This window comes from Aquila chrysaetos, chromosome 26 (genome assembly GCF_900496995.4).
Source record: "Aquila chrysaetos chrysaetos chromosome 26, bAquChr1.4, whole genome shotgun sequence".
Taxonomy (NCBI): Eukaryota; Metazoa; Chordata; class Aves; order Accipitriformes; family Accipitridae; genus Aquila; species Aquila chrysaetos.
In genome coordinates, this window is record NC_044029.1 from 6889249 (window position 1) to 6911017 (window position 21769).

The following is a 21769-nucleotide window of genomic DNA, read 5'->3' on the forward strand; positions in this document are numbered from 1 at the left end:
GGAAATTAGAGATTTGCTCCTTTTATACCTTGAAGACAGACACAATCCTTGGAACGTGGCCTCAAAGTTAGCGTCTCAAACTAGTGTCTGAGCAATATTTAACGTCTTTGGGCGCTTTACCGAGGATTTGTGTTCGTATGCTTCACGCCAGGTGAATGTGGAACACTGAATTCATCAACCCATTTCAACTTTTTTTGTTTTGAACGTTATCTTCTGATATCAGAAAACTATACCTGCTGGCCTCTCATCATTAATTAAGATTTTACAAGGAATGTATTTTGTTTCCCTAAGAAAAATGATTACCTTGTATAGAATACTTGTCATGGTTAAAAGCACATGGAAAAATGCCAGGAATAATCAGGCAATTTAGATTTCTAGCAAGACTAGATATACAGTGGATGGCATTGAGAAAGTTACCTAAACTTTATCTGCACTTTTTGGATCAGTATGATAGACCTGACGTACGTACATACCACAAAAACTAAGCAGATGACATGCACAGTTACTGCTACTGGTATTAATTTCAGGGTTGCTTTTCAGTTAAAACTTCAGATCAATATTTCAGTGAAGTGCACAGGTTCTGTTACCAGAACATTAGGAAATGCTTTATCATAAATGTAAATACTATGTTCTAATTCTGTTTAACATCAATATCAAGTGCATTGTTTGATTTAACGGCCTGTGCAGGAAGTTCACCTTATCTCAAAAGTCTACCAAATTCACTGTCTCTTTTACATGAAAATTATTAGTTTGAGTCAACAGTAATCAATAGGCTTTAGACCTGATGCAAAAGTTTTAAAACTGTAAAGAATACACAGAACAGAGTAGAAATCCAGCTGGATGACTTTTGATGTTTGATATATTTAATCTCTTCTATGCCCAACAACCAAATACATTATAATAAATAAGAGTTCAACAATTTTGAAAAGTATTTCTGTAAGAAAAATCAGACTAGAACATTTAAGACAGAGGCAGAATTAAATGAAGGATACCACATGCAGGATATGTAGAAAAAACAAGATCTGAAAACAAAGTGGTATATTTGCTCAAGTAAGATTTGGATCCACTTACAAAAAATGTAATGAAATGCTCTATCCAAAAGTTGAACTAGGATGAGAACAGCCAAAGAAATGGATATTTTTCAAATTCATGTAGCAAAACCTTTTGAAGAATGAAACTAATGTTCTATCATTTCTGAATTTCTACTCAAAGAGGGTAGATATACATGGTCCATAGTGACTTAGAAGATAAATATTTATCAAAAAAGAAAAGAACCTCTTCTGCAAAACTTGGAATTGCGCATCTGTTGGGAGCTGAATCAAAACAAATACCGTCATGCAATAAGTTCCTGTAAAAGTGCAGTATAAGCCAGCTTCTCTCTTACAAATGTCATCTATATGCACTATGTATGGCTACACCCTGCTCTCAGGGTCTGCTCTCAGTTATCAGACAGTGGCACAGAAAGAGGCATTTTGATGGTAAGCACCAGGTAATTTTGTCCCCCACATTAGTACAAATACATAGCTTAAAAAAAAAAAAGAGAGAGAAAAAAAGGCAGGCCATGCCAAAAAAAAAAGCAGTGCCAGCTGGTCTGCTAAAAATATTTCCTGCAAATAGTTTGGGAGTTGGGACTACTGGGAGCAGGGCAGGGAGCGTTCACTTCTCACCTACACAGCGTTAAGGGATGCAACACAAAGGCAAGTCAACTACACACACCTCCTAAGAACAACTACTTTACTATTAAAAAAAAGGGAAAAGTCTAAATAAATCCAAATAAATCTGAACACACACAAAGAAACCCCAAAATCTTAGTTATTACTTCTATGACATTTTATGAATGTCCAATTCACAGAGGTCTTCCGACAGAGATTACAGGATGTCAGAACAAGAATTAATCCTATCTCCTGCCAATAAGAGAAGACCAAAGTTTATTTCTCCATAACCTATAGCAGGTCTTGCCTAAGTGCAGCAATTAAAAAACTTGTAGCATTAAAAGGTAACTTCAGTCTCGTTTAAAAATTATTAATAGAAAAATTAAAATTATACACCCTTAACAGCACTTAGTTGAACTCTATATCGCTAATAAGTAAGACTCAGTAAAGTTAGTATGTTCCAGACCCTCCATTAAACTAAAGGTTGATTTCTGGTACTGTATCATGGCTTTTTTTCTTCCTTTCAGTTGTTTTGCTACTGCTTATAGCTTGCTAATGAAAACTGAGCGCAGTCCTGAAAGTGCATGAGGTAAGATTGTGCAGAGCAGTAAATTAGAAACCAGAAAGCAAAACCAGAGATTCATTATTCTTTTTTTTTCCTATGGTCTCATCAAAATTGGAAGGTCTTTCTAGGACTTAGTTATACACATATAATAGCCTCCAATATTTTTCAGTTTTCAAGACTGTAATGGGAATAAGGCTTACTGCATTCTTGACTTCATTTTTTTAATGCAAAATCCTCTACTGCAGAAAATATTGGTTTGCTTTTTGCAGTGGGAATTAATAAATCATCCTTAATGTTAACATTTTAGCCTTTTCTTTCTCTTTCAGCAATTTTTCTGGGGTATTCTTTTAATTCTGTTAGGATGTAATAGTAATTAAAACTTTGTTTGGACCAAATAATAAATATATTTTTAATGTAAAAAATTAGAAAGTCTTTATTTTTTTTTTTAGTGGTAATCAATTATAGTACCTTAGTACCTTCCTATATTTGCACATAAAACACTGATTTTCACGTAAAAGAGGTATCAGGCTTGTATTACACAAAGGCTTACATTTGAATACTTGTAAATAAACATAATAATAACATTGATTTTCAGAGAAGGAAGAGAAGGATAATTAAATACTGGTAAATGCCACTATCTTTCCCTCTGACTCACTACTTCCAAAGTATTGCAGGATACCATGGGTTTACCTCAGAAGAAACTGAGCCATGATTTCATGTGACTACTGAAATCAAACCAGCATAAGCACAGACAGGACAAAAAGGGAAGTGCTGCATCAGTCTGTTACCTATATTCACAGATAGGAACCTGTTTATCCATTTAACCCTGAGCTGCTGAAATGGAATTTTTTTCCAAATATTTCTTAACTCTTACCAGTTATACAATTGACTAATTTTTTTTTTTTTTTTTCAGATTTGCACCATAATGCATCACTGTATGTATTTTCACAGCATACTTAAAATTGATTACTAAGTAAATCTTGCCAATGGCCCAAATCAGTGTAACTTTGAAACTCCGACTTTCTGCTTTTGGGTTTCTTCAGAAGAAAGAATGTAACCCAAACTAGTGAACCTGTTACAAAGACAACAAGTATTTTCATCTGCAAGGAGGAGACAGGCTTGACATTACCAAGATATCATGTGAGATACGGCAACTGTGTTTTACTGAATAGCACTGAGAACCTAGCATGTGTGCCTTCAAACTGTTTCAGCTAAAGCACCTTTAGAATTCAGATTTATGACTAAATGCTGTCTTTCAGTGAAGGTAAAAGATATTCACACGTGCTATTTGTAATAAAGATATAAACCCCCTGATAATCAGGATTCTGCTTTAACAGAATTTGTTTAATTTTTGAGAGCAGCTTCCAGTAAATTGGAAGATTTTGGCCCTGACTCTCCTCGTTGTATGTTCTTGGCTACTTCACTGCTAAGAGAATTAGCAAATCTCCTAAGAAGATCACATTTCAAGGTCATTTATGAGGTTATTCCCAAGGTCAATTACCAGGTCATTACAAGATTGGTGGCCACGCTGCTCCCAGCAATGCAGCTTTTCTGAGCCTGCTGCACATCCACCAAAAATCCTGGCAGGTTTTCCATATCCCAGTGAGATTCCTGTGTTGACATCCCACAAAATTAACTGAACCATCAAAAGTTCATTTGAGCAAAACACAATAAAACTCTATAAATTGTCTTTTTCAACAATGCTTTACTTAAGAATATTTATTACCTATTCTACTGTCAAATCACTCCAAATGTGACTCTTAGGAATATCACAAATAATTTTCCTATGTCCCTTCATATAATTCACTCTCATTTTAAACATAAATTTTCTGAAGCATGGGAGTAATTAATTTTTAAACAATCTAAAACAACTTTGTGTTGTACAATGGGAATATTTGTTACAATTGAGATGACTTATTTTTATTCATTGATTTTCCTAAGTGTATCATCTACCACTTGTTGTACAACAGCAGTTGTCCAGTAGAACGTCGGTGCCTTGGGTTCCAAACAGAATATTTTACAACCTGCCTTTAGAATACATCCACAGCTCCTGTTCACTGAGATAAACACCTACATCACCACCATCAAGAAAGAAAATGTGCTGACCTGATACAGCCAGTGAAGAAATGAAAAACGTTGGTCTAAAACTGGACTTGGCAGTAAAGAAGCAACATAGTTAACAAAGGAAATAATTTTGAAAGGTTCCCATTGCCATTTTAATAGGCTTTGGTTACCAGTGCAGTCCTATTCTCACAAATCAGACAGGTCCAGAGCGGCAGCGAAATGGATATGCAAGCTCAGACTCGAGCGTGCCCTTGGATGCATGGAGGGACTCATGTGCCTGGACACGTCCAACTGCGCACGGTCTCACGGCACGGCGGGACAGGTTACAAGCACGGCAGCTGCGCGCGTACGTGTATGTCCTTTCTTTGTACAGAAGGCTGAGGAAAAAGACCTTAAAGAGAAGTTTAGACGACTGTTGGCACTAAATCTCAAACAGAGTCACTGGCAATATTGTTTAGCCACCAAATTTTGCCTCGTTCAGGTGGACTGCAGGCTTTGATCCCTTCTCAAATGACACCTGGCTGGTACAGTTAGACTAGAAAATCTCATTGCTTACACACATCTCACCAGCACATTGCTTCCCAGGTTCAACACAGATCAGATCTACCATCTACCTCCCATACCAGCTTCCCATTAAAAAAAAAAAAACAAACATCAGGAACATGCAAGGGTTCATCATTCTTTTTCTATAGCCTATAGGGGCAGAACACCTAAAACTGCCTAACATTCAGGGCAAGTAACTCTGCTTCTGTGGCACAAGAGAACTGTCATAGGGTAAGGCAGGTTCTCAGGCTACTCAATGAAGGGAATATACTTGTCAGCTGACCTGAAACCCTGGGGTAAATTCCTCTAGGAGATAGGACCTGATCTGAAGACAAGACTCACTTATACAATCACAATTTTTTTTTTTTTTAAACATACCATCTTGTTTGATGTTAAAAACAAAGAGCAGTAGTTCTATAGCAAGCTTCTTGACTGTGTTGCTTGTCCTGAAAAGGAAAGGATAACTGATGTAATTATTGTTTGTCAGATTGTTTAAAGCAATACTGGCAGGCAGTAAGATACTATTTCAGAGCTCTTCTCTATAAGTAGACAGGAATATATACCCTTTTCTAAACTTAGCATAAAAGAATTATGGAATATGGAAAAATGAAAGAAAAAATAAAACATGGATGTAGCCAAAATATTTGAAGGCGTAGAAGTTTCACAAGCAAGCTAACATTTGACTAATGATTACTGACACCAGTAGAGACAAAGCAGAGTTTTCTTTGGAATTTCATTAATTGTTCCTTAAGTCCATTGTGAGTAGAAAAACTCTATCTCCTAGAATTCATTGAAGGCAAAAGTCATAACAATTTAATTTTTTGTATAAGTATTAAAGTCTTCAATGCAAGTTACGTACACAATATGTACACGGAATTCAGTTTTGATCAGCATAAAAAAGATAATTTGGGCTTCATTTAGTTCACTAGCCAGCATATCAAGGATAAGTCTACTGGAAAAGATTCCACCAAAAATTTTCATGGAGTGCAGTATTTCATACTAACTTTTTAACATATTTGACCTTAAAAGCTAAGAATTTTTATTTTGGTCATGTAAAAGTGCAAAAAGGAAGAAAACCGAAGGCCACATATTCAGTGTTTGCTGCTGATCATCCAAAAGAAGTCTAGTGTTTATTCTAACAACCTGAGATCTTATAGACCTACTATAAAAATGGTCTGGTATACAACCAGAAGTGCTGACCTCTACAAATGCAGAATAAAAGTTGAATCTCCAGTAAGGTCAAATAAACACAGGTGTTATAAAGATACTCTGAAGAGTTTAACTTTTTGCATACTGTTTTGAAATATGTAGTATTAGCAGCATTAATTATGAACAGGCTAACTGTAACAAATTATGAATCAACATATTTTCAGGAGTCATCTTTCAGGTCTCTTTGGAAAGTATTCCTCAGATTCTCAGTCTATTAGAAAGATTCATTTCTGAGATGTACCTATACATACACAGAAAACTATGTATAATAATATTAAAGGTATTACAATATTATATATTGCTGTCATCAAAGATCCCACTCACTGAAGCTTAGGCCTACAGAATTTGTTATTAGGCTTGTCAGAATTATATTCCCTCCATCACCTTATCTTCCATATATATTAAAAATACAAATATTTTTAAAATTTCATGCCAAATTTAATCTTCAAGCAGGAGGTTATTTTAAAGTTAAATGAATTCATTGCTGACTAACTTAAAAGTATTTGCATAGTCAGATTGTCATAAACCCACATGAGCTTCTCTGGGAATAATGTGTTTTCATGTGTAATGAGTTTTCAACTCATTAGAGATTAAAAAATCCAAACAAACACTGTGATTTAACAGCAGAACAGTTTATATGCATGTGAGAGTTACGAAACAGGAGATTTAACCTCAGGACCTCCTCTTCTTCAAGTCCTTTTGCTCCAGATCCCACACAATTTGCTTCCTCATCGGATTTCACTTGTCTTTCTGTGTGATACGCTTACACAAGTTAACTCAAAATATATGTGAAAATTCCTATCATTAAAGGAGTGCTTCTATTTGGATAGTAGTATTTCCAATTGTAATTACTCAAGAGGAATAAAAGAGCAACCAAAGTGTAAATAGAAATACAATTTCCATTTCCAATGTTTTCAGTTTGTTTACATAGTAAAAAATGAGGTATCTGTGAGAATAGCTGTGATTATGGCTCAAGAAATCTTTTTCAGAAATGCTATTTGAATAGGGAGGACAGTGAAAAATCTACATTAGCTGTACAAAAATCCATTTAATCAAAGTCATGTCTTGCACAATACTTACTCTCCTGAAATACTACAATGGGGTTTTTTTATGGTTTATTTTATTACTAATTTGAGTAACATGGCTCATTGAGAAATACTGTAACAAAACTCAGGACAGGTTACCTGGCTCTCATTCTCTCATTGTGAGAAAAAGACAGGTTAAGAGTCTGCAACGCATTATTTGATTGGAAACTGCCACCTTCAGCAGTGTTACATTCCTTTCATTTACCATGGAATGAAAACATGGGCACAAGCAATTATTGGGGTGCAGCTAGTACATTGCAAAAAAATCCATAACTTTCCTCACACTTAATTTCCTACTTTAGTCATATGACAGTTTGTCCATGTGGCCAGTAGAAGTCTTTCTGGAAATTTCAAAAACTCCTCCTACAGGATCTGGTCCAATGTACTTTTTGCCTTAAAAGAAGAGAATGTAGAAAAGGGAGAAAAAGGTAATTTAACAGAGCTATGAAAAAGTAACACGCACAGACTCTCCTAAGAAACTCAATAAAATGTATGAATAATAATGTGACAAAACAGCCAGAAAACTTTTATATACATATATATTATAAATGTATATATAATATCTATTGCACAATATTAAATATTATATATTAATATATAATAATATATGTGTGTGCGTATAAATATTGCATGTACATATATAATATATATGTGTATATATGTATAATTTCCCCCCCTCCTTACTCCCCCATGGGTTTTTTCTTCATATTAATTTTGAATTTCACCGCAATGATATTTTGGGAGCAAAATTGACTCAGCAGATTTAAGAGTTTCTTTTGCCTGTTACTTTTTTACCCTATCATCAATGTCATGGTACACTGTATTACTTTTAAGTAAAATTGCTGCTAAGACCTTAATAAAATATTTTGCAGGACTATGGCTGTCTGTATCCAAACTATTTCATACTTTTTTTCTATAATTATAGAAGAATGTAAGATCTTTTTCATAGATCTGATAAATCTTTTCCTGGATTAATTGTTTGAGCGTATGTGTCTTCTACATTAAGGGATACCTTATAAGCATTTATTTGAACATACATTTTTCCCTAACAGAAAATGAAAACAAAACAGCTTTCTTCACCAGATTCATATTACAGAACAAAGAAACAAAAAACCTACTCTGGAACACTAGTGACAAGAGGAGGAAAACATTTTTTCCACATCTAGCCTCATCTATCCCACACTCGGGATAAATCTAATCGAGATCCTTTCCTCATACGAGGCATATCTGGTGTCTGAGTTCAAAATGGAATAGTTAAGCATTTAGCTATTGTAGGCCAAACTCTGAGTTATTTAAAAAGAAAAATCCTTATAGTCATATATTAGGTTGTTTAAAAATGTTTTTTTTTCTGTACAAAATAAATCGGTCCAGCCAGGAAAAAAAAAAAAAAGTTCCACAGGAACAAGCTCTTCTCTGTGAATACAGGAGAGAATTAAATAAAAACAACAAAACTGTCATCTTCAATAAAGATGAGATAAAGCAGCATGAAAGACGATGCAAGTTGTCAGATGTAACGTGAATGGCTCCAGCGTCAGGGGAATTCCCCTGACTCGTAACAGCTTGGGTCCTAAGGAAGACTAAACTAAATCCCCACTGCTCTCAGCAGAATATTGTCAAGAGGCGAGTATGAGAAGCATGCCTTAAAACGTAGCCCCTCTGCAGTCGGAGGGCAGTCTTAAATTAAGAGGCTAGATTTAAGCCCAAAACGTCGGCATACAAAGCAAACCCCCAATAACAGATTGTCAGACCCCCCCAAAAAAACCCCAAACACCAAAAAAAAAAATAAAATTAAACCTCTTTTTCTTGATTTACGTTTTGCGCAAGGCTGGATCCTCCCGACGCATTTTAAGAACGGGAAAGGGAGTAAGTGTCCGTAGGAACGCAAGCTCGAGTGCGCCCGTCTCCCGAGGGCTGAGAACGGAGCACTTCGGTGCCCTAACGACTCGGGACGGCGCCTGTAGCGACAGAAGCGTCAGCCCCGCGAGAACTCGACGAGCTCAGTCGTGGCAGCGAGCCCCGCGTACGCGAGGAAAAGCCTCGGCACGACCCGACGGCGGAGCAGGTTTCCCGGGGACCTGCGTTTCAGCCTCGCGTTTAAGGACCTCACGGGTCCGGTACGTGCTGCTCAGAAAGAGGTGAAACCAAACGTCTTCGAGGGAGCCGAAGTTCTGAAGGCAGTCAAGGGGTTCTGGAAAGACTGCTGGCAAGAGAAGAACAAATCTCGTGCTTTTTAAGGGCGGAGGGGGAGGAAAGAAGTGGGAAAAGCTGGAATATAGAAAATAGAAAAAGCTTTTGTTCTGCTCTGCGTTTTAAATTAACTGTCTGGTAAACTGGCTTCGTTTAAGGGAAACCTGAGATAGAGCTGTATGTACTTTTAACAGTTTGTTGCATAGGGATGGATGACAAACTGCCTGTATCCTTTCTTGGGAAGACAGAAGCGTGAAGGTTGGGCCACCAGCACAGCGGGTGGAGGCACAGGGTCTCTACTGGTGGCCACTGGGAAGTCAGCTCTGGAAAACAGGTGTTTCGACACTGAGAAGGCACCGAAGGACGAGGATTAGGGCAGCTCCTAGGTTTTGGATTAAACCTCTGCTGCTCAGAAAGAATGTCTTAAATGAGGCACAAGGCTGCAGTGATTTAATCCTGGTTTGGGATGGTGGCGATGGTATTCAGCATCTCAGAGCAGCAGTAGAGGTGGTGAGGGCTGCCTGCGCTTCTGTACGTGCCCAGGCACGTTTGTGAGCAAAGTCTCCAGCACTGCAGTGTCAAACCTTTACTGCGATACAAACAGGAAAGATTTCAAAATACAAATTGTCACCACCAAAATTTTAATAAAGATGGTGTAATATTGATTGAGTATAAATATGTGTTTATGCCTCCCAGGTGTCAAAAATTTCAAGACAGACCCTCACCTGGCATTTCAAATATATGACTTCTGCTGGAAGAACCTGTTAACCGATGGGAAATAAAATGATAACTTGTCATAATTAGGTTTACATTTGGATCTTTTCTGAATTACACAATTATTATTCCTTTTAACATAGTGCAGATACATTCTCTAGATCCTCATGCTCTCAGAAACAGAAAGGAGACACACAAAAAGCTTGGATGAGGATCAGACCACATTTTCCAAAAATGTGTTCAATAATTTTAAAAAAGAAAACCTGGAAAGTCCAGGAGCTCATTTAATTTTTAAGTGTACATTCTCTATGTTCTTTGGTACTGTCATTGCTTCATTGTCATCTTAGAATTGCTTTCACTGCTCTTTTTTTTTTTTAACATATAAAAGATGTATCTGAAATAATTTTTCTTTTTCTTTAAATGTAACAAATTATTTCAGCAACCACTGTTTCCATATTGCCTGAAAAACAGAATAAAGTAGGTTCTACTTTTGTTCTGTATTTCTTTATTACCTTAACTGGTTAAAATGTTTCTAGGAGACAATCCTATGCCTATGATTTACTTTTCATATAAAGCCTGAACCATGTATCATATTAAAAAACAAGAATATAATCTAGTACAAAATAATGCATTTTCCATTTCTTTTTGATTTATAACCAGTTTTTCATTTTGACTGTTATTATATTGTATAATAAATACATTTTATTATAGATATGGTTGTAGCAAACTGTGTCATCTTGGCCTACAAGCCAGAGGGCATGGAAACAAGAAAAAAAAGGGAGAGACCTGCATATTCTTCTCTAACTTCATATTACCCACAATACTGATCACTCCAATATTTTGTAAGGCTTTCACTACCATCTCCAATACATATAAAAAGGCAATATTTGCATCTTCATAAAAACTGAATTCTACTGCAAAGTTTCAGTTGCCTCAGGTACTCCCCCACGAACTGCACCAGTAACTCAGCACACGCGACTATGTGGTACTTTGTACATCACGGGATTTGCCTTAACGCCGAGTTGGCCCTTTAAAAGTTCCTTTATTTAACTTATAGCGGGAGCTTCTTAATTCAAAGGAGTAAGATGGAAAAATAATTCAGGAAGAAAATAATCGCGCAAGTCTAGACAACCTATTTTCATTGTTGCATTAAGATTTCAGTAATATTATAACCACTGAAAACAGGCAATTTTAATATGATCTAATTTTGCATAGTTCTGTGCAGAAAGATTTCATATGCAAAATACATCAGTTTGCGATAGGCATTGTTACTTTTGCAGGAGTACCTCCAATTTAAACATATGCTCTAAAATAAAGAGAAGAAGGGATAGAATTTCCTATGATTTCCTAGCTCAGAGTGTTTTAAGGAAGCACAAAATTAGAATGAACCTCCTGGATCACAAAACTTCGTTCTTTGTTATTACAGGTAGCATTTAATGCGTTCACTTTCAAAACTGTTCACAGCCTTAGCTTAAAATAACTCCTTTTTTCTCCCCCCCCTCCCATTCTCCTTTAAAGATAGCCCCAAGATATATTGTTCCAGTAGACTGGGCCTTTTGCCTCATTTCCAGCCCAAGTTTATTTATAATTGTTTTCTCCCTTTTTGTTCTTGTACAAACATTGGCTTTTAGCCTAAATGGTAATTTTTCTTCCAGTTTTTATCCTCCTACTGGATATCTTGATAACCACATGCCCTTTTCACTTGTTTAGCCTCAGATAACAGGCTCTAGCTCTTTGCAGAAGGTAAGCCCCCTGCCTTCCTTAGTCATCCAGCAGAGATTTTGTGTAATTGTTTTAGTCTGAATTTATTGTTCTTGGATGTAAGTAATCAAAACTAAGTGAGTATTCCAGATGAGCATCACCAGTGTCTTGTAGTAGGAACATCTCTATTTCTACTGGAGTTACCTTTTCAACACAGTCATCTCATTTTGTGGCTAAATGACTTCAGTAATTTAGAAACCTGCTATTATTTAGGACAGACAAGTGCATTTCTACCTCAGTTCTTTGCAAACTTGTAGCTTTCAACAGAGGTTTGATACCAGTACCAGGATGCGTCACCTTATATTATCTATTATTGAATTTCATCCCATTTCTACTAATCCAGTCCTAACAAGTGTTTTTTATGCAATACCCTACCCTGTATTGACAATGCTTACAGATCTATATTATCAACACATACAATCAGCTTTTTTACTGTATTTCTACCAGGGCCATTACTGACAATATTAAAGAAGTTCATCACCAAGTTCTTTTAGGAACATTGCTAGTAACTAATGCGCTACCAAATATTGCAGGGCTGCCTGTTGCTCTTTCCCCTTTGGATAATTTTTATCCACCCTCCAATAACTCCATCAATTCCTATCATTTGTAGTTTAACTATTAGTCTCTCCAGAGCTGAATTTCAGAAAGATGGTATCAAATGTTTTCTTCATCTGCTATATCAACTACAAAATAGCATCTTAATCTACATAGAGAAGTTTATGGTATTTTACTTCCACCTTTCTCTATATTTAATTTATCCTTTTAATTGTCTTAGTACGTCTGTGTATAAAAATCTGCCCTTTGCAAAACCAGATTTAAATAACAGGCCTACTTATTTTTTCCATTTAATTAAAAATAAATCAGTTTGTACCTTTTTTCCCACAAAGCTGGTTTTTTTACAGCCAGAGCCTCTCAAATGCCCCACTTCTTATCAAAACTCATTTTGATTAATGTCACCTTTTGCAAGTTCACAGCCTAACTAACAATTTGCTGGCCAGCATGCACACAAATATCCAGGCCTTACCATATTCTTAGCATTTGTTCTCTAGCCCGTACCTCCAAAGTTGAAGATCCCACAACATTTATCTATCCAAAAACATTACAGACAAGATCTTCATCTATATTTATATAGCCAAAACTAGGGTTACAATAGATAATTGTTTATTCTATGTTACTCCAATCAAAACTTTTCTACTTTTTTCTCTAATGATTTTGAAGATAAGAATAATATTTCTTATGGCATGGGTCAGACCAAAAGTCCGTTTAGCTTGCTATGGAGTCTCTGACTGTGTCTACTGCCAAGTGCTTAGGAGAAGAGTTTAGGAACAAGTTTAGGAATAGCGCACGTACATGATGAGCTTTTTTCTCTTGGTATATCCTACCAAATTTTGGGAGTTTGCACACGAGGATCTCCCTAAACCAGAAGTTGCATCTATTTCCTTGCGTTTAATGGTATTTCATAGATCTTTACTTTCATCAATGTAGCTGTTCGGTTCTTGGGATCTTTTATATCACAGCAACCACATCTTGCAATGAACTCTAGAATTTAACTATGCATTCTGTGAAGACGTTCTTTTTACCAACAAAGTTTTTATTGATTTAAGTCCCCCAGCCTGATATTAAGAGAAATAAAGGGAAGTAATTTCCTGTTCACCTTTACTGCAAACTGCATGATTCTTCCCTGGATCTCTTCTACCCTGGAAAGCCCTTGCATAAGTAATGCATGACCTTTGCAATGCCTTTGGATCAATGTAGTTGCTGTTATCCTTCTCTGTACCTTTTTGAATTCTGCCGTGTATACCTGGAGTAAGCCCAAACAGTGTCTGTCGCAGCAAAATGACTTGCTCCAGCTCTGCCGAAATGGTTGCCCAGTACAGTCCTGTTCCCACAGGGACGTGACTGCTGAAGAGCCTGGAGCAGGCAATGTGTCAAAGGGGTGACGTGCCTCTGAACAGCGCCATCATCTGCAAATGGGAATGCTGAGAAAAATTATTTTCTTGCATTTAATTAGAATTGCCCTTGCTGCAGCTTGTGTCCATTACCTTTCGCTGTGCGTCACCGAGGAGAATCTGGCTCCAGCTTCTGTGCAAATACCTACAGAGAGTTAAAGATTGCAGTAAGAAGCCCCTATAGTCTTGCCTTCTTTAGGCAAAACAAAATCAGCTTCTTCAGCCTCTCTTCACACATCATATGCTACAGCCCCCGACCACCTTGGGTACACAGCAGAATTCCTTCTGAGAGCGGCCACACTAAATTAGACCCTAGTCTATGTAACCCACTTTCACTCTCTGAAAAGGAATGCTTAGAAAAAGAGAAGTGAAAAGCAAGTTGGAAGCGATATTTCCCCAGTGTGTACTCAAGCACCCAGTAATCTGTGGAGTGAAAACGTCTTGACACACTGGTTGTATCTTTGTGTTCAAAAATCTTGGATGATGGGGTTTTTTTCCTCCTAACCCTTTCCAGTCATGTTGTACATGCAATATTCCAAACGTGGCCTTCACAGCACTATTCAGTGCAATTCTGCATAAGGGCTCTTCAGGCTGTATGCATAGTCACCCTGAATTAAAATTAAAAATTTGTGAGTAGGGCATTTGACATTTAAAAGCAAATTACTATTTTTCCTCTAATTCTGAAGTCACAGAAAAGCAATAAATTCTTAAGAAGAAAACTACAGGCCTGGAGGGATGTTAACAAGCAACATCATGAAGATCGTTGCATTTCAGTAGAATTAAGAAACTTCGTAAGACCCTAAATGATTTATTGCTCGTCCCCAAAATACAATGGAAATGCCATTTTTATTTATGTCCTAATTTAGATCATCACATACTTCCATGATAATAAGCTTCTTGGGTCAGAGAGGCCACATCTTCCAGTGGTGTTATTCAGAGAACCTCAATTTATCCTGTCACATGGAGAGCATGGGGTGGATTGCTGCTTACAATTTGTGTTGTTACTGACCTAAACTGTACCAAAGTTGCTACTAGGACTACAAGGAAGACTATCTGTAAATAGCTAAATGCAGGACAGAAATATAGAACAACACCAGCTAATTACATCCTTATCCATAGATCAGCTGGCTTTGATATAATCATAATATTCTTGAAATATTGTTCTAGTTTAGCTTGTTGACTCTACCTTCTGCTCCTCCCTCTAACAAGATACTTAGCAAGAGGTCAAGTACAAAGATAACGGCCTTCATCTCTGAAGTGATGATGGACAGCAGATGAACAACTGCTGCCCCTGGAAGCAGAAACTACTGCCAGCTCAAACCCCTGCCAGATCCCGAGCAATAAATAAACCAAATCACAAGACAGAACGGCAAAATTCAGTTACGTGGTGTTATGCTCTACATATTATACAACTCCATAGATTTATTTATGTACGTCTCTGCACTTAGCTGATCATTTGTGTGATTTATGCAACTGCTCCGTACTAGGTAATAACCTGAAGCAGTAACTTGGTCATCACCGCCTGTAGGTTTTTTCCTGCACTGCTGTTCCAAATAGCAATAGTAATATTTTTCAATAATAAAGCGAAATGAGCACTCTTCCAAGCGAATGTTGAAATAATTGTGTTGCAGTTCTTTAGCAAAGACTTACATAAATGACTTATATACATAAGTACCTTATAAATATATATTTAAATTAAAGGGAAAAAACAGAACACTGAAGATGCTTATTAGTAATACATGTATAAAGATTTAAAACCCTTCGGTTAGCCTCTCTCCTTTTTCTTTTTCCTCTTTACAGCCTTCTGTCCTGGAACACTGGCAGTGGGAGGAAGTACCACTGCTGCAGAAACAAAAGAACACAAGAGAACAAAGGAGAGAACCTAAAGGTATTCAAGAAATACAGAGACTGTGTTACTGAAATTCAATTTCACCTTCAATCCCTTTATACCGTTTCATCTAGAGCTGAAGAAGGAACAGTATACTAGTAAAAACAACTGTATGAAAAGGTTTTTAAACTGTGAAGAGCCAAAAGGCTCTTGGGACACCCAGACACTAGACAGCCTGAGATAACAGTGTTTGTTGTTTTGTTATTAACTTTTAAAACAAAAACCCCTAGATGTCTTCTTGCATTTCAGTTGCTTTCTGGTTTATGTTTTTTTCTTTTTCTACGGTCACAATATGTTTTGTGTTTGTAAGCTGAAGGATCATCTGCCAATTTTGTACTCATAATTAAAAAAAAAAAAAAAAAGCTGTTCTTTAGAGGAAAAGGTCTTAACAGACAGCAAGATCATCAAAAGGTAAGAGGAAGCCAATGGAAAGAGGGCTCCTTTTGTTATTTTTATCACAAGATAAACCAGTGCAAATAATTGGAAAATCCTTAGAAAATCCTCATGCATCATTTTAATTTCTTAATCTTTGTAATTTCAGTGTTGCTTTTATCTTTGTGCAATGCATAAATTTTTGTTCAAATATATACTTTTTCATGTATATTGATCAGAAGGAAATTACTCCCAAACATTAATTACGCTCCTTATTTTTGCTTTTCATGAATATTCTAGCAAATTAGTTGTTTTGCAATATCTGTAAAAACAGCTGGAGGAATATCCCTGGAAAGGTAAATTTCAATGCAAATATTTGCACTAAAACCTTCACTGAATTCATCCAAGTAAGGGGCAGAAATGTAGTACGGCTCATCCAAATAATGCTCATCATGACAGCTCATACTTTACCTTCATGCAAACACACTCATATAAATACATCTAAAGAAATACTACCCGTTCAGCTTCTTTTATGTTTCTGCACAGTATTTGAATTTCACAAGTTTTAAGCTTTCATATGCCTTTCATTGTCTGTATTTATTTGTTTGTAGCTATGGAAAAGCGATAAATGTTTATGTATAGAGCTGAAGGAAACCCAGCTCTATACATTCCAGACCTGTTTAAAGCTCGTTCAAAAGTGTAGAAAGGGTGTTCAGAAGCTCCTTTTAAAGTTCTTTTATCAGGTGTTGTCTTTGTTTTTTTAAACTGAATAAGACATCATATTTTTTGCATCACTTCAGAGCACAGCAGTTATTGCATACCTTTTATCTTACTGGATTTCAATAACACTTAGCATTTCTTGTCATTTGGTCTCCCTCACTCATACCCTCTACAGCTTTCAATATCATCACGCTGTTTGTCCGCTAACGAGAAGGCACGCACTTACAGAGAAATTACTACATCTTGCAAACCGAGATGGTCATCCCTAACGTCCGACATTCCTGCAGATGAAACGAGCAGCGCGCCCAAAGAGACAAGCGAGCTCCGTTATTCGCTTGGGGCTGAGGAGAGAAGAACTAACGCCCCGCTCCGCCAGCACCGCCGGTCACCGTCGCCCTGGAGCGCTCGGTGCTGGGGACTCGGCGCTGCAGCATCGCGCTCCGAGGACGATCACCCACAACAAAAGCGTAGGACTGGGTTAACAACTGCAAACGAAATAAAGGTGAGCGCGTGTTCAAGGTGGTGTTTTAAAAATCAAGATTTATGACTTCTACTTTTGGTAAGACATCCTGTAATTGTTGTATTTTCCTCCTCCGCCTACTCTCATTGTGCACGCATGAATACACATATAATTACAAATACCTTGGTATGTGCGTTTAAAAAGACAATACCCTGATAATTACGCGTAAGGAACAAACATATATGCTGAATAGCTGTAGAAAATCTGAACAACATGCTTTATTTTAATGCTCGCTTCTGTTCTACCTGGAATCCTTCAAGGCTTCACATTCATACAGTTATAGCGTAGAAAAGACACAGAGAATTCATAACCTCGTATAAAGCTTGTAAGTTGTATCACCCTCCAAAATATCAAATACCCCAATTTGTCTGCTACGTTGACCTACCAGTAACTAAAATATTGGCAACTATATATACGTTTCCACAATGCCAAGGTGTAGCCTGGCATGCAAAGCCCCACAAACCCCAGCATTTCATTTCTTTCTCTGTTTCTGTCCCCATCTGAAAAAGGCTGAGCTCACCCACACCAGCACGTAACCTCTAAAATTGCTGTAAAGAAAGCTAGTGCCTCTGTATGGACGTTTAACAAAAGACATTTACAGTTCTGCAAGCATCGGTGAAGACACCAGCTGAACAGGGACTTTTTACTCACTTTTTTTTTATAGTATATTTCTTACGCTGGTCAGGATGTAGCAGCTAACAGTTATTTGCATTATGCTGGAGTATTAACATTATATTAATATTTTATTTTAAACAGAATTCCTTAGTTCAAAGTATATGGTATCTATAAAGTCCAATTCTCTTTCTACCAATCTTTGAAAGTGTGACACTGTGGCAGGGAAGGTTAAACCTGTTTTTCTGGAACTGTTTCCTAGCCCAAGAATGTTATATAGCTTATTATGTTGTTCCCATCCCAGGATAATTATGCAGAAAGTTCTGTGATGGTTTTTTTTTATTTTGGTTTGGGTTTTTTTGTTTTGTTTTTGTCATTGCTTTTTGTTTGATGATGTGCTTACACAATTTCTTCTGGCTGCTTGCAAGAGAGACATATATCCCGCATGCAGGACCACTGTTTTGTAGACAGGCAGTAAATATTAGACTGCAGAAAGCAGTTTTTAAGTTTTCAAAGAATACTAGCTGCACTAACACTCACTGAATGCTATAACATGGTATCTATCTAGGATTATTTAAAAAAAAAAAAAAATACGTAGCATAGTAATGTACGTAACAGAGTAAGCTATGTTATTTTGATCCCAGGCAGGAATGTCTTACCTTTTCGTAAGCTATGTTGGAGGTTTGGGGGGCAGATTCTTCTTGATCGGTTGAAACACTATACGAAGAGCGTTACAGTTTTGTGTGGAGAGGTAGTGAGGTGAAGGACGGGTGGAAGGAGAGGCGTCTTCCAGCCTTCCCCTTCTCGAGGTTTCTGTCTAAGCAAAGCAGGATTCCTAGGCTGAAAGCCGCAGAAGCGTAATTTTGGTTACACGGCAGTGGCTGAAGCAGGACTCTACAGGAGGAGCAGGTTCTGCTGCCGTCCCAGACATTTTGCCAGGCAGAGGCGGATTACAGAGCCTCTGCAAGAAAAAGCCCAGCCACGTACACTCACCCAAATTGGGACTCTTCCCAGTGCTTTTGTGGGATGCAAAGTTTGCAAGAGCCTGGGGCGGGCTGCTAACTTCCCAGAATTGTTTTGATCTTCATCGAGTCTGTCCAAAGAAAACTTCAGGAAGGAACAAATGCCTGCACGTTCAGCCCAAAACTCCATACCCTGGAAGAAGGTATGCGAGCAGCTTTACAGCTACGAGGCACGGCTAGATCTTGCAAAAACCTCATCTGACAACGAAGTGGCAGACGGCTGAACTACTGCACCTGAAGAGCTGCTCTCAGCACCCCTTGGTCTGGGAACACCCAAGCGCCGTGAGGAAGGGAAAGCTGCCGAGATGTTGTGGACAACCTGCATGCACAGCGCCAAAATGTTTCAGCAGCTTTTGCTTTGGGTGAGTGCTTACTCCTCTACCAGAAAAATGACATTTCTCACAGGTCAGTGCTTTGCTCCAAGTCCCATTAAAGATGAGGCTGCCTACCCCGCAGGCCGAGTAATAAAACATACTGTTGTCAGCAATTTAAATCCATTTTGGGGGAAGTCAGTAACCGCACTGTCATACCTCCCGGAAAACAAAGAACACGTGCATCTTTCGCATCCCGTGGGCACAGAACAAACCTGTGTCCCCTGCAGAGCAGGAGGATCTTCGGAGCCCATCTGCTTCACGCCAGAGAGCCACTGGGGAGCTGGATGAGAAGTCCCTGTAGGTTTTACAGCTATGCAGGTATTATTTCACAGGTTGAAGCTGAGACCCACTTACCTAAGACTGCACTAATTACATGAAATTTTCCTTTTAAATATACTGAAATTGACGTTATGTTCCAAAATAAGGTGCAGTTCTTTCCATAGTAAATCTCCACAACTGAGCAGAGATCTAAAGCTTCCTATTTCCCTCAAAGACTCCAGCAACACACGTGTTGCATGTTTTCTTGCTTTTCTTTATATGAAACCTTCCATCCACAGCAATTTTCCTGTTTACTCCTGCTTGACTTTATCTCTTCCAGTATTGCCTAATGCACAAACTGCATTGCACATTGAAAAGAATTTCTGTCCCACTTCATCATTTGTGACTCCACTCTCCAACACTCTGTACATGCCCGTTTGTAGGAAAAGGTTTCCTATTCTTCACAATACCCAGCTATTTCCCTGACAGAGCTGATAAAAACCAATAGACAAAAAAAAAAAAAAAAAAAAAAAAAATCAGATCTGAACGATCATGTTTTTAACTGGTTGTAATGCAAAGAGTAATACTTAGAAAATGAAGCCCTAGGATGTTTCATGTGCAATACAGACAAAAAAATTTCCATACTCAAAAGATTAACCTACAATTGCACTCGTCTTTCTGAAACTGCACTACCCGTAAGTATCCAGTTGTCCCAACTATATGCGTGTATATCCAATTAATCCTTATGTTTACATGTATTTACCTCTCTTTATGCATATACTCACCTGCAAAAGATCCAAAAATTAATCCGACAAAATGCACGAGACTGCACTGAAATTATATGCACAAATGTGTATAACATTTAAAACGCTTATTGCAGCTGTAACATGTAAGTTTGAACAATTTGTGTATATATGCAAAGATGATATAAAACATCTCTTCAGGTTTCTTCAGCAACCACTGCCATTGCATTGTATAAGAAGAGGGCTACAAATTATTTTAGTATGCCTGTCCCATCCTTGGAAGTTTCCAGTTCTTGCATATTAGTGAAATAGGGAGTTCTGAAAAGGGATGACATTTATGGTGTTCTTGCACATGAGGATGACAGGGAGAGGAGAAAAGATAGGTTGAACTGAAAGCAGAAGAATGCCTGTCGATTATTCTGTTCTATCTGCAAGCAGACAAAGCCAAAATTATTCTCTTTGATAGTTTACCTATGAGAAAATGCTATTTTGATTATTTTTCAGAAGTTATGCCACTTCAATTTACTGAACCATTTTTCTCATGTGAGTTTAATTTTAATATGGTTGACACATCCTAACAGGCTAAATACAACTCAGCACACTGACATTAGTCAAAATACTTGTTTTTACTAAAATTTCTTTAAAAGAGACAGAAGGGGCATGGTGCCTGATAACAGACTGAAAGACTTAACTCCAGCATCCTTCAGCTTACATTAGTCTGATGATTTTAGTTAGTTAAACCTGATGGCACCTCTTAGTATCAATAAACCTAACAATTCTTGCTAGTCCCTAAGGAAGAGCTACTTGGATGGTCAAGATGAGAGCAGTGTGACAGAGGCTCAGCTGCAGAAATCCAGAATGTGCCTTTACTCCCCTCTTCAATTTACAGATCGAATGAAAGTGTTGCGGCAACAGGACTCCGGGAGCTCTTGATATCAGAGAGAGGAGAATCCTGGCCTGCTCCATCACAAAGTACCTTTTCTTACTACTTAGTTCCTTCCATTTTCAAATGAATGTTCCTTTGTATAACCCAGAACAATGACTAATTCTTTTGTAAAACAAAGGTTTGGACGGAAGACTTAATATGCAAGTTAAAGTTTCCATAAAGGTCAACATACCAGCTATTTTAGCTACAAGTATCCGAGTTATTCACAGACAAGATAAAACTGCGATTTTCAAGGTGTGGTCAATAGATTCCTGGGAGCACTTCACTACAAGTGGCACTTAAAAATTTTTGTATGAAGAACAGCTGCGCACCACGTATCTGTTCCTGTCCGCAGCTTTTAAATCATGTTTTTAAAAACCCACTTCCCCCCCCGCCCCCCCAGTTATTAACCATGCAAGCAATTGTTGTGGTAACATTACAAATGATACATAATAAAGAAAAAGTCTGTCCAAGGCCTTCAACCACTGAAAATCCCTCCCACAGAGATAAATACTACATCTTACAGCTGGATTACTGCCTGAGGCAGAAAGCTGAGCAGTTACAGAAAGGATTAAGTTTAAACAGAAGAGTTGCTAAGGAATACTT

At 37.6% G+C, this 21769-nt stretch overlaps 1 long non-coding RNA gene across 2 annotated transcripts in view; it reads right to left on the reverse strand.

Annotated features, from left to right (window-relative positions):
- Positions 1 to 18976, reverse strand: part of LOC115336150 — a 35475-nt gene extending 16499 nt beyond the window's left edge. The window contains exons 1-2 of one of the 2 annotated variants that reach the window (XR_003921636.1): positions 18501 to 18976; positions 15892 to 17194 (exon numbers count right to left, since the gene is read on the reverse strand). This is a non-coding gene — a long non-coding RNA (uncharacterized LOC115336150). Of the gene's footprint in view, positions 1 to 15891; positions 17195 to 18500 lie in introns of those variants that run through there. The other variant, XR_003921637.1, reaches the window with a different exon arrangement.
- Positions 18977 to 21769: the final 2793 nt, after the last annotated feature.